At 42.5% G+C, this 12,885-nt stretch overlaps 1 protein-coding gene and 1 long non-coding RNA gene across 8 annotated transcripts in view; one reads left to right on the top strand and one right to left on the bottom strand.

Annotated features, from left to right (window-relative positions):
* The window catches only part of LOC141422475 (uncharacterized), a 30,579-nt gene extending 23,673 nt beyond the window's left edge, over positions 1-6,906 (bottom strand). For both annotated transcript variants that reach the window (XR_012447037.1, XR_012447036.1), the window contains exons 1-2: positions 6,529-6,906; positions 590-695 (exon numbers count right to left, since the gene is read on the bottom strand). This is a non-coding gene — a long non-coding RNA (uncharacterized lncRNA). The remainder of the gene's footprint in view (positions 1-589; positions 696-6,528) is intronic.
* Positions 6,907-6,921: 15 nt separating this feature from the next.
* The window catches only part of Smad2 (SMAD family member 2), an 85,353-nt gene continuing 79,389 nt past the window's right edge, over positions 6,922-12,885 (top strand). For 4 of the 6 annotated variants that reach the window (XM_074069860.1, XM_074069864.1, XM_074069863.1 and 1 more), the window contains exon 1: positions 7,554-7,693. The gene's annotated coding sequence lies outside the window, so the exon portion shown is untranslated. Of the gene's footprint in view, positions 7,060-7,553; positions 7,694-7,898; positions 8,087-12,885 lie in introns of those variants that run through there. The other 2 variants (XM_074069862.1, XM_074069861.1) reach the window with 2 other exon arrangements.

Consider the following 12,885-nt stretch of genomic DNA (forward strand, 5'->3'; position numbering starts at 1 on the left):
CTAGCTGTTACAGTGGATAATAAATGAGGGTGTGTGTGTGGGGGGGTGTGTAGAAAGGTCATTAAGGCACAAAGGGGGCATTCCAACAGAACAAAAAGCACAACATAGGCACTGGAGAAAGAGGAAACATGGTGTATGATTGGTAAACTGTCAGTTCAGTTCAGCTGCGATATGAAGAGCAAGGTGGAAAATGGTGAGATGTGAAGTTACAGACTGGGCTGAGACAGATTGCAGTGTTTGATTGGATTGAGAAACACTTAGGAGATTAGTAAAGCTCACCAGGTATGTGTCTGTCAGGGTATTTTCAGAGAGAAGTGGATCACGAAGGCTCTAACCCAATGAATGGCTTAATTCATTGATGGATTCAGAATTTGAAGACTACTGGGAGGTGCTGAGACTGGAATATGGGGTCTAGGTGGAGAAAGTAGGTTACGGGGGGGGGTACATCCTTGGGGGCTCTATCTTGTTACTGTTCCACTCTGCTTCTTGTTTGCCATGATGTAAGCTGCTCTGCAATGCCCTTCCTGATACGATGGACTGAAACCTCTGAAACTTTGAGCAAAATAAATCTTTGTTCTTTTTGTCTTACCAGTATTTTGACACAGAGAAATGGTCTGATGGTTGCTCCTCCTCCGCTCCAATATGCTGGATCATTAAGAATCCTTTAGGTTATGCTAAAGGGTATTGGTTTTATCCTTAAAAAAAAATGAGAAAAACCAAGGTGGTAACATCAAGTTTACATTTAGAAAATATATTAAAAAAAGAAACTTCTGGCAGCAGGGAGAACAGACTGAAAAGAAGCAAGGGTAGTGTTAGGAAGACCAGTTCAGGAGCTACAGCAATAATCCCAATGGAAGATGATAAAGGTCTGAATCAAGGCAGTGAGCTTGGAAAGGAGGCATTAGGTCAGATATACTAAGAAAGCAGGGCCAATGGGAATTCTGCCCTCATTTTAATATGCAGGAATGAAAGAAGAAAGATCATAGATAACACCAAGGTTTCTATAAAGTAGATTTGGTAGAGTGGTAATGTCTTTATGCATGCATTCAATCGTCCAACAAAAAGTTAATTAGTGCTTATTATGGTAAGTGCTGAGTATAATGCAATGAATACAAACATGGTCCTATCTTTTTGGTAATCATGCTTCTGTATCATGTTCAGTTTGTGTCTTCTCAGATTTCTGGGCCCTTGACTTCTTGCTGTGTCTCAACTGCCAATGACTTAGTTAAATAAAAAAAAGTCTCTTGTGGTTTGACTGCCTGAGGCCAATCAGCCCCAAGCCTAGTTTCCTCTTACTACTTCTGGACCGTAGGGCATGGGACTTGGCTGAGTGGCTACCAAAGAACATGGATAACACAATACGGACATGACGGAAAGGTAACTTTCTGTGGCTGAACTTTGACCATCAGGAGATAGGAGACATGGGGATAAAGTTCTTTCCTTTCTCAGATTGTTCCAAGGCATGATTTCTCCATACTGTCCATCTGGAGATGTGATATATGGCCAGTGGTTGCACCTGCTAAGAGGTAGGCTGTCTTTCTTTAAGGCTTGGCATGGAGCCACGTAAGTGCTCCATTATACACACTATTATACACAGCTCCCCATTCTTCTTTGTCTCTTCTGTTGTCCTGGAATTACACTTTTTAAACAAAGTGGCAGCACTTCATCCTTGCCCCAGAATCTGCTTTCTATAGAACTGGGCTAAGACACATCCAGATAGGAAGACATGGAAATGATTAGTTCAGTTTTGACACGCTGAGTCTGAGCAAACTTGAGTAAAAATTACCCATCTATTAAAAAACACTTGAGTGTGACCACACAAGCTTGAATTGAGGATACTATGGTGAACCAAACAGATGTGTCTGAATTAGGGATACTCAGTAAACCAAACAGAAATGTGTCCTGCTCTTGCAGAACTGATATCCAGTGTGTGTGTGGGGGTGATGATAAAAAAATGGACATAATGATTCCAGATAGTGATAGTTTTGAAGAAAAATTAAAAATGTGGTAAGAGTATGATTGGTCTGTGTGTGTTTGTGTGTGTTTTGGGGGAGGATGCTAATCTAGCCTGGGTAAAGGAAATGGAAAGCCGGTAGAGGAAAAAATCTCTAGGAGGAGAAGCAAGACTTTCAGACATGGCTGGAAGGATGTATCTGGAAACAGACAAATTTATCTGTCATTAGGGGTTTAGGTATGGATAGGAAATTTGCATGTTTTCATTGTGAACTAGTTGGTGAGGACATATGCATAGAATGAATTGGGAACTAGGAGACTGAAAAGGGCAAAGGTCTAGAGTAGCTATTTGGTGGTATCGGTGTGGGAGTGCAGATCAGGTACAGGGAGATGTTCGTAAAAACAGTACCAGAGCAGAAAATAAAGATATTAAGTACATGATCCCTGGCACTAAGTAGTCATAGGACTTTGGGGGAAGCCTGGACTTCCTTAACTGCCAAATAAGAGCATTGAATCAGGCTCCATGGTTATATGAAGACAAGAAGAAGCTGATATTAACCCTCTACGTAGCAAGATGTTTAGCCCTGAACTCCACCATTGAAGTCTTTAGGACTCAACAGTAGTTGGTTCTTTCCTACTATTAATTACCTTGTGGCCACTCATCAACTAACATAATTGTCAGACTCCTTCAGCAAAATGTCTTTTTCATAGCTAATGGGTGTCTACAGTAAGGACAAACAATTGGAGCTCATTAATTCAATCATTAGGACACTGATTATGCATCTATTGTCTACTGCAGTCAGCTATGTTAAATAAGCTCTTCAGTCTTCATCAATGCAATTATGCTAATATACTTGAAAATTTCCGAGAGTATTCTACCTTTATACACTTGTCCTGCCTAGCAGCAGCCGGGCTCAGTCAATATTGTCACACATAGATAATTATAATCAAGGCATAAGGTCCTATTGTTGATATAACTACCATATTATCCTCCCTCACAATAGATGTTTAAACAATTTGTATATTATTCTTTCAGGTTTAGACATTGGCCCTTGTTTAGTCTTTGTGAAAATACATAGATTTCAGATACTTAAATGACTTTGGAATTATGTTGTAATTTTTCAAGTAATAGTTGAATAATTATTGAATTAGTTATTCAATGATAAGTTAATTTGATGATTATTTAAGCCTTTACGTGTATAGACAAGACGTATAAGAACAGAGAATTCTATGTGTCTGGAGAAGAATGAGAAATATAACTTGTTTTACCACACGTTTTTCTCTCAACCAGAGCTAACTTCTCTTTTAATCTCTTTTTAAAAAATTTTGTAAAACCCTACCCATATATCTGATTTTCTTGAATGACTCTGGTCAAAGGATGAGAATTTCCCCTGAAGATCTGTCAATACTTGTATTCTAGATCATAACATATGCCTAACGAACACCTATTGAATTTAATGTTTTTTCTTGTATGTCTCTCTTATTTATTTATTTATTACTCATATGTGCTTACAATGCTTGGGTCATTTCTCCCCCCTGCCCCCACACCCTCCCTTACCACCCACTCCGCCCCCTCCCTATCCCCCCCACCCCCTCAATACCCAGCAGAAACTATTTTGCCCTTATTTCTAATTTTGTTGTAGAGAGAGTATAAGCAATAATAGGAAGGAACAAGGGTTTTTGCTGGTTGAGATAAGGATAGCCAAACAGGGAGTTGACTCACATTAATTTCCTGTGCATGTACGTTACCTTCTAGGTTAATTCTTTTTGATCTAACCTTTTCTCTAGTTCCTGGTCCCCTTCTCCTATTGGCCTCAGTTGCTTTTAAGGTATCTGCTTTAGTTTGTCTGTGTTGAGGGCAACAAATGCTAGCTAATTTTTTAGGTGTCTTGCCCATCCTCTATATGTCTAATTCTTATCTCTAGCATTTACCATCAGATATTAACATTTCTAATTTTAGCAAAAACTAGAATATGAATAAGGTTTGTGTTAAGTGTATAGAAGCATGTGTATGCATCTTCAACACACAAATTCACTTAAAACAAAAAGTTTCACTGTATTGACATACAAATCCAGCTAGTGTTGGATTTTTTGTAATTTATAATAAAAGTAACCACAGTTGTTCTTTACAGAGGTTAGATTATACCATTTAATCAGTGTCCTTTCACTTGCAAGTAGCTGAATATTATGATGTAAAAATTTTCACTGCAATTTAGTCCCACTAGGATGAACAAATAAGAGTATGAATGTTGACCACAGACCCAACAGTTGTACTTGAGGGCAACTACAAACTGGAAGGATAGGGCAAAACTGTGTAGAATGCTTGCAGACCTGCGACACCTGTCATTTTTCTGGTATACAAATACAGTATTTTACCTTTCTTAGATTACTTGGTGTTTTAGTAAGGGTGTTGGAAGGCAAGTGAGAATAAGCTACTGTTGGCCTTCATGAATTTATAATGTAGATGTAGAGAAAAAATATACACATGTGAGAAGTTAGCAAACTGCTCAAGACTATACAAATGAATCAAAGCATTAATCAAAACAAAGTCATGGTATGTGTATCATTCTAACTATAAGAAAAAATTCACTGGATGCTGATGGCTCACGCCTGTAATCCTAGCTACTAAGGAGGCAGAGATCAGGAGGATCACTGTTCAAAGCCAGCCCAGGCAAACAGTTCTGCAAGACCCTATCTTCAAAAACCCTTCACAAAAATATGTGTGGTGGAGTGACTCAAGGTGAAGGCCTTAAGTTCAAGCCCCAGTACCACAAAAAAAAAAAAAAAGAAGAAAAAATTCATTGATGAGTGATAGAGCTTTGGGCTGGAGTAGCCAAGAAGGGCTTTACAGATTTACCAGACAGGAGATGGAATATGATTTCTGTCTTTTGAAAAACCAAAACATTGATGTAGTTAGTTAAAAAATCAAACTGCAGAAGAACTAATGATGAAATTTAAGTTTTCGACTCATGACCCTTAGGTTCTTTCTGGAAGCAACCACCATTACCACTTTTCTTATGCTTTTCCAGTGCATTTAATTACCTTTAAGTGCGTTCTGAATAGATTTAGGCTTAATTGATTTTGCAGTAGCATGTGGGAATAAAGGGTTAAACTTGCTGTCCAACCATATAAAAATCAGACTCATTCAATATAATTTATACAATAGGGACCTACAGATAGATCTTCAGGTACCCTAGTGGATTTCTAAGCTGATTGTTGCCATGGCAATCCTTGCTGTATGTGCCTTCAGTTTCTGTCTTGACCCACTTTGGTTTAGTTGCATTTCTAGCTGAGGAGACTGTGGGCATGCTCCCATTTCTATGCTCCTTGGGGACTGCATTAGTAGCCTGACTGCCCTCTTCCTCTTTCTTCAATCCTCTAGATCTTGGAATTAATACTTTGGAGAGATGGTTTTAAGATAGACCTCAGTTATATTACCTACTGAATTAATGTGCCTCAAATTAACTCCCCTACTAGAAGCACACTGTTCTAGAATCCCATCCAATCCTGCTTTTGTTCCCATCCTGCTACCCATGTGGATACCTAAATCTACATACTGATCAAACAGGAAAAAAATATTTGTATGGCTCAAGGTAGCTTTTAACAGGTTATTTCATATTACAATTATTGATCTGTATCAGCACAAAGGACCCAAAACTAGGAGCCTTTCTACTTCTAATATGAACAGCCTTTACCATAGAACATACGCCTAGGTGGCTCTGGAAGGTGAAAAAGGCAGCACTGGAGATGGCACGGTTCCCCCAGTTAGCTTCCTGGGTCCCCTTCACACTATTTTTTCTTGCTTTTTGTGGTGCTGGAGCTCAAACCCAGAGCCTCGCATATGCTAGACAAGCTACATCTCTACTGGCAAACAAACTCTTTTAAAAGGGGGATTACTGGCATGGCTCTACACAACAGAAGAAAGGAAAGTTAATGACTACTGACTTCCCTTTAATTTCAAAGCCCTGTGCTACTGACTTTCACATTTATTATTTCAGTTCATCACCACAAAACTATATTTAAATAGGTACCATTGCAAGTGAGCTCCACTTTGCCAAAGATCAGATTTAGAACAGAGCTGCATGCAAAACTTCAACTGGCCTGTGTCCAAGGTTCATGTTCTTCATCACAACCTTCCCAAGAGAATAGTATTTCCACGGGGTAAGGAGAAAGGTGGTGGAAATGCAGATTTTTGAAAGGACATCTGGAAAACCTGTAAGAGTCAGGGGATGGCTAAATATCTCTCAAGGTCCACGTGAAGGCACCCTTTTTTGGGGATGGCCTCACATCTGAGGAGAGACTATTTCAAAAACTCATTTGCCATTTCCTCATTGCTGATTTGTATTGCTAGCCACGGTTTCTCATTTAACCTGAATCTCCCAGTAGATCTACAAAGTAAGAAATGCATGAACATGAATACTGGAAAACTGTTCTCTGCCACCAACAACCTGCGTGAGATCTAAGTTTCTACCAAACTAGCTTTACAGTACTCCCTGCCTAACATAGCAGGTATTTAGTACTGGATGTGATTATTTGGGCACAATCTTTCATCAGCAGTAAGTAAAACATGGTTACCACTGAACGCGATCACGATTCCTTGGACAGACGTAAGTTAAGGGCCATGCTGCTTCCTGTAGAGCAGACGTTTGAAGACGGAAGGTAGAAATATCGCTCTAACAGGGGAGAAAAGAAGGGATAGGGAAGATAGTCAGCAGTTAATGAGCTGATTGCTAAGCATTCAGAACATGATCATTACCACTTTAATTTAGAAGAAACCAAGATTCAGGTTGAACGACACCTGGTAGTTCCCCTACCCTAACCCTTACCCTAACAGCTATCAACGATCCTGGCTCCAGGGTTTTTTTACCTCCCGGTCCCGCCCCCTTGTCCTCCAGCACGAGGGGCCCGCCCACTCTCTCATTTGCATACGAGCTCGCCCAGCGTTGGCCTCGGGCACACGGGCTTCTCCCGAGCCCTTTCGCCCCCAGACGCATCGGGCCTCGGAGCCGGGCCCGGGCCTCTGGGGGAGGGGAGCTGAGCACGTGTCTACTCTCGGCCTCACGAAGAACGGTGGACAAGGCGATCCCCCACAAGCCCCACCCAAAGGTGCTGGCGGGGAGCCGGGAGGAGTCTGGGACCAGGTGGTCGCCGAGCGTGGTCGCGGACCTTCCTCGCCTGTCCCCGAACCCCGTGGGAACGCGCCAGAGACTAACTCAAGCGAAACCGCGGGCGTCCTACCCCGCCCGGCCGCGCCTCGCCTCACGCTCAACGGGGGAGGCGGGACCAATCAGCGAGCGACGTCTCCCTTCCGATTCCAGGCCCCCGACGCGCGGCTCACACCCCGAGCTCCCCGCGCGCCGATTGGTTACGCGTGCCGCCGGTCCGGCCAGGAGGCGGGGCGGACCGAAAGCACAGGGAGGCGGGGAGGCGTTGCCCCGCGACTCCCAGCGCCCCGCTCGGCCTCCCGGCCCTTCTCGCGGCGCTCGGCCTCTTTCCTTCCCTCCTCCGCTCCCTCCGTCTTCCGTGCGCACTCCGCGCGGCGCTTGGCCGGCGTGCCTCGCGCCCTAACGGACGGCTGGGGACGCCAATCAGCGGGCGGCAGGGTGCCAGCCCCAAGGCTGCGCCGGCGAATCGGCGGGGCTCGCGGCCGGGGTGGGAGGCGGGTCTACCGCGCGGCCGCGGCGGCGGAGAAGCAGCTTGCCAGCCTGCAGCTCGCGAGCGCCGAGCGAGCCGCCCGGAGGTGGGTGCGCTGCGGCCGGCGGCCGGGGCGGAGGGCGGAAGCGGACGTGGGCTGGCGGCGAGGGCGCGGCGCGCGGGACCGGGAGGGCGGCGGGCGCGCGCGCGCCTGTGGGGAGGAGGGGCGGCGGCGTCCCCACCCCCTCCTCGGCGGGCGGCGGCCGGGCCCCCTCCCCTTTTCCTTTCGCTTTGCTCCGCGCGCGGGTCTGCTGCTGGGTTTGGGCCTGGGGGCGGGGCAGGGCGGGGGCTTGGCGGCTCGGAGTGTTTTCAGTTCCGCCTCCGATCGCCCGTTCCCCTCTTCCCCTCCCAGCCCCCCTCCATCCCATCGGAAGAGGAAGGAACAAAAGGTCCCGGGCCCCCCGGATCTGACGGGGCGGGACCTGGCGCCTCGGTGCAGGTAAAGCCGGGGCGCCCGCGGGCCTTGGGCAGGGGTGTGTTTGTGCGACCGGGTCGGCGTGTCACATGGCCACGGCGGGTGGGGGCTGGGGTGTGGCGCGGCCGTGGGTGCGCGGGCCGGGGTCGGCGCCAGGGAAGGGTCTGCGAGCCCGGATCCCCGCCCCAGCCTAGCCGGCGGGTTCGCGTCCCTTCGTCGGCGCTGTTTGCACGCTGGATAGTTGGTGGCTCTGATTTCCAAAGCCGAAGGGCCGGAGCTCTTGTTGCAGGAGTTGTTGGGCTGCCAAGTTAGGAGCGTGTGATACTTTGCTTCCACTTTTTCTGTGTTTGGGTCCCGTAACCTTTGTTAACCATAACGTTAAGTCGCGGGGTGTACTCACATCAACACGCTCACGGTTTGGTTCTCTGCCGCGATCGTCGTTCACACACTTGGGAAAGTTGTTCTGTGGCTGCACCCTGTTAGTTTTTATTTCACACGCCAATTGTTTTCACGTATTCCATACTTGGTTTTCAAAATTTCTTCTTGGATTATTTTGTTCTCTCGTGGGAGGTACTGTCCTTGGGTCAGGTACTTTTGAGTTACCCTTAGGTGGTTATGGTTTCCTTCTGATCCTAAACAAAAGAAAAACAGTACCTAGGCTGGTTTTGTTCTTTCCTTTTGATCTGAAAGCTAAATGCTACTTATTTGTTGTCAGTGAAACTTTTATTTTTAAAAAAATCTCCCACGTAAAATGAATTGGAAGCAGTAATTTTTCCATTGAGTTAGTCTTGTTACAATTTTGAATATCCTGAATTGTAATGTTTGAAAGTCTTAAAACGACACATATAAAACAATTGTTAGTCAGGCGCACTTACTTGGAGTAATTTCATCTTTCAAAAATGGTCCCCTGAAATGTGAATTAATTTCCAAAGCTTTTTCATTTTCTTTCTGCTTTCATATGAATTGAACCTCCACCAATAAAACATGACTTCCTTGAGCCTAATACGAGAATACATTTGCTCTTATAACGAAAATATATTTGCTATTATTTTACTTTTGATTCCTTTTATAAAAGGCTGTCCTCTTACAGACAAGTAAGAGTTAACTCAAATAGTTAAATGAAATTTGAAGTTCTAATGCATGAGAGTTAGTAAAGGAAATGAAACAGCTATGAGAAAAATGTAAAATAGATTTCACAAATATAGAGTGAGGGTTTTTTTCCAAGAGAAAGTTTTTCATTTAACTTAGAAAAATACCTGTTCAGGATTGTTCAACGAAGGTCTTCTGATAGAAAGTCTTTTAGCAAATGTTTATGTTTCAATCAGTCTTACTTTCTGGATTTATTTTTAAAATGTAGTTTTTGACATAAATTTAGTGGTAGTAGTAAATATAGTTTGAGTCTTTGTGCATTTCTAGAGTGCACACTTAAATGCTTAACGCTAAAATTTAGTTAATTTAATTACGTTTGACGTAGCTCATTGGCCAGGATTAATTACTGCAATATAATTGCAAACATCCATTTATATTCTTTAGTAAGAAACTGCTCTTCCGGCTTGGTTTTTCTATTTTGTAGCTACACCCAAAGTGATTTCACATTGTAGAGGTGTTCACCAAAGTTGGTTTACAAGTTGTTACCTAGCTGTACCTCAGACTCTATGCAAAATCTGTAAGGTTCATGAAATAATAGTCTTGCAAGAAATTGTGCAGGGTAATTTCCTGTTTATTTGTGGCCTGTCAGGCTTAGTATGTGTTTTAACTCTTAGAGGAATATTGGGGATGGTTTTGTGTATACAGCAGTTCTGTTTTATAGGAACAAAGGTTATTTCTACTTGAAGAGAGCAAGAGGTTCTTTTCATTTTCACGTTATAAGTAATAGAATAATATTACCATAATCTTATTGTTTCGCATTTCATGGGGAAATAAGTGAGTGCAAAATAAAGCACCACTCAATTTAGCTGCAAAAATTGCTGGCCAGGGACCTTTGCAGTTTTGTGTGTTGTCAATATTGTCAGTTTTGACTTGTAGGTCTCAGAGTTTTCCTTATTGCTTGGTTTGATTCTGTTGGTTTTGTACTTGTTTTGTGGCAACCTTTTTATGCACGTGTTTTTGTAAGGTATATAGAAGCTGCATATAGTGCAGTCTGGCAGATGGTGACTTTTTTATATTCTTGGGACAAGAATCTTTTTTAGGGGGTGGAGAGGGGCATGTCTTTTTAAATTCGTTGCCTTTTGATGGGAGTAGAAGTGCCGTTTTTAGGTCCTTAGTCTCTGTAAGAGGGAAGATGTTTCCCGTAAGTATTGCAAAGGTATGTTGGAAAATGAGAAATGTAAAGAATTCAAAACCAGTTCAGAAGAGGTTATGCATTTATTCAACACATCACTTGTATTTATTGGACAAGTAGCATTTAGTTGTTTATTCAACAAGCAACCTTTTCTGTGTGTCCGGCTCAGCCAGGACCAGGCAATAAAGATTCTAACAGCCCTGTTCCTTGATGGAATTAGGAAAGTGGTAATTCCTTACGTCCCCAATGTTTAGGGTAAGGAAATTGGTTAAGGTAGTGTACAAATGAGGTAGGGAGCATAAGCATGCAATAAATTCATTACTGATCCAATTCCTGAAGTGTACTTACATTGTTTTCTCAGTGTACTGGACAGTACTAGGGAAGATGTGACAAGTTAGCTCATTGTGTCACTAAGAGCAATCAATATTTTTTTTTGGGGGGGGGGTGCAACTGTCACTTTCCGAAGTCTGTACAAACTGAAGATAGAAACAATCTTTCAGAAACATATTTGTTGTTGCCCAGGTCTACATTTGGAGAACTAAGCTTAATTTGGTCTTAGTGTGACTAACCATTGCCTGAAGTTACAGAAGGTGGTTAAGGAAAGAAAGCAAACTTGAATTAGGAGCCAGCAAAAGAATCAGGAATAACATGTAAAAAGAGTTAAACTAAGAATAAAGATTGGGCAGCAGTCTTATGTAGTGGAAAGGCCTTGGATTTTGGAATCAGAGAGTCCTAGGCTAATATTTGGCTTCTTAGTTAAAATACTGGGTAAATTACTTAACTCCTGAGCCTTGGTTTTCTTACTGAAGACATAGGAAATTACCTTTACCTCTTAAGGCTACTGCAAGGATTAAATAATACTCATTAAAGGACCTACAGTATTTCCTTGAGACAAAAGAGTCCTCCCAAATAATGTTTTTCTTGCTCTCTTCTAGTGGTAGGTTTTAGTTATTTGTGCTTTTCCTAATCCAAATGATTTGCCTACATTAGTATCTTTGACCTACTATAAAATGCATCTGAGAAAAAGACACTAAGCAACAGAGGCCTGGAGGAGCCAGAGTTGTCCAATTCTGCACCTTAAAGCATAGCAGTGCTTTTGAGACTCTTAGTCAGTACCCATTGGCATTTATTTGAAATGTTTTTAACAAGCCAAGTTATCTGGCTTCTAAGCCCACAGTAGATAAGAAACAAGTAGATTATGGGTAGTGTGGGAGGTTTAATGGGGTGTGGTGGGGAGTAGGTTGGAGGATGGGAATTGTTAGCCTACTGTCTGTTGTAAGAAAAAACAGATAACAGTCTGGTGAGGATAATAGATAATATTCAAGACACAAAACCAAATATTCAAAGCTTCACTAGCATGTCTGGGGCCATTCAGTGCAGGACCAGACCTGAAAGCCTTATAGTGAATGTTCATCAACTAGCTTAAATCATGTTTGGAAAATCTTTATTAAGAGAATAGTAATTTACTTGATATCCGATAGGTGGCTATTCAGGATGATTAACAAATGTTCTTGAAGGGATAGGGATGTCGTGAAAGATCCGCAACATCTTCTATGACCAAGATATTTCATACTTTTTTTTTCCATACCAGCCCTGATTCCAGATGTAAAAGCCTTTATGCCAGTCATAGAGGCGTATCACCTTTGTCACACTTTTTCTTCGGAGTTGGCCATTATTTTTGACAGTTTGCAGAAGTGTCATGTAAAAATTTTCACTAGACTTTGAGCTATAGTATGCTAGAAATTTCCAGGACAGAGTAGGTGTGGACGGCTGGCCAGTGTCCGTGGTGAGGGCTTCTTGCCTCTTGTATGGATGTGACTTCTGCCCAGTATTATGTTTGATAATTTGTTTTGATCCTCCTCCTTCCAGTCTCAGGGTTGCTTTCTAAATTGTCTATTCCATAAAATAATTACTGGTGACCTTGTGATAAGTAGCCTTGGCTATTAAAAAATAGGATTTATTTATTGTTAACAGTAGTACAGAAGTAATATATTCCTTTTCATTTAAAAATGCACAGGGGCTTACTGCATGTCACTGATCAGTTTTGATTAATTTTCCAGAATGGTTTAATTGTGACATACTCAGTATACATTTCGGTACAGATTCTAGATCTGTATCTCATAGAGAACTCTCAGCTTCACTTCAGCAATTTAATGTATGGAGAATATAATTTTTCCAAGCCAGATGCATTTAGACTATGCCTCTAGTTTGGCAGATGGTTAGAAGTACTAGGGCAGTTCTGTGACTTACCTACGTGCCTCATGTCCCAGAGTGTGGGTGGTTCTGCAGCTCAATGGGTTTTGCTTAGTTGTAACTGAGCCATACTGTTAGGACAAGTGGCTTGGTAATTTAGATGGTCTTTATGTTTGTACTGTTAAGAACTGAATCCTAAAGTGATTCATTCTTATTAATATTTATGAATTTATTGTGAAATTGTCATTCTTATAGAACTGTAATTTTTCAAAATTTGAGATTATATTGGCCCAAGGGCTGTAGAGTATTGGAAAATGAATGTAGACTTTTGTCTAGTTTGTATCTGAGA

This window comes from Castor canadensis, chromosome 4, assembly GCF_047511655.1.
Source record: "Castor canadensis chromosome 4, mCasCan1.hap1v2, whole genome shotgun sequence".
NCBI classification, from domain to species: Eukaryota; Metazoa; Chordata; class Mammalia; order Rodentia; family Castoridae; genus Castor; species Castor canadensis.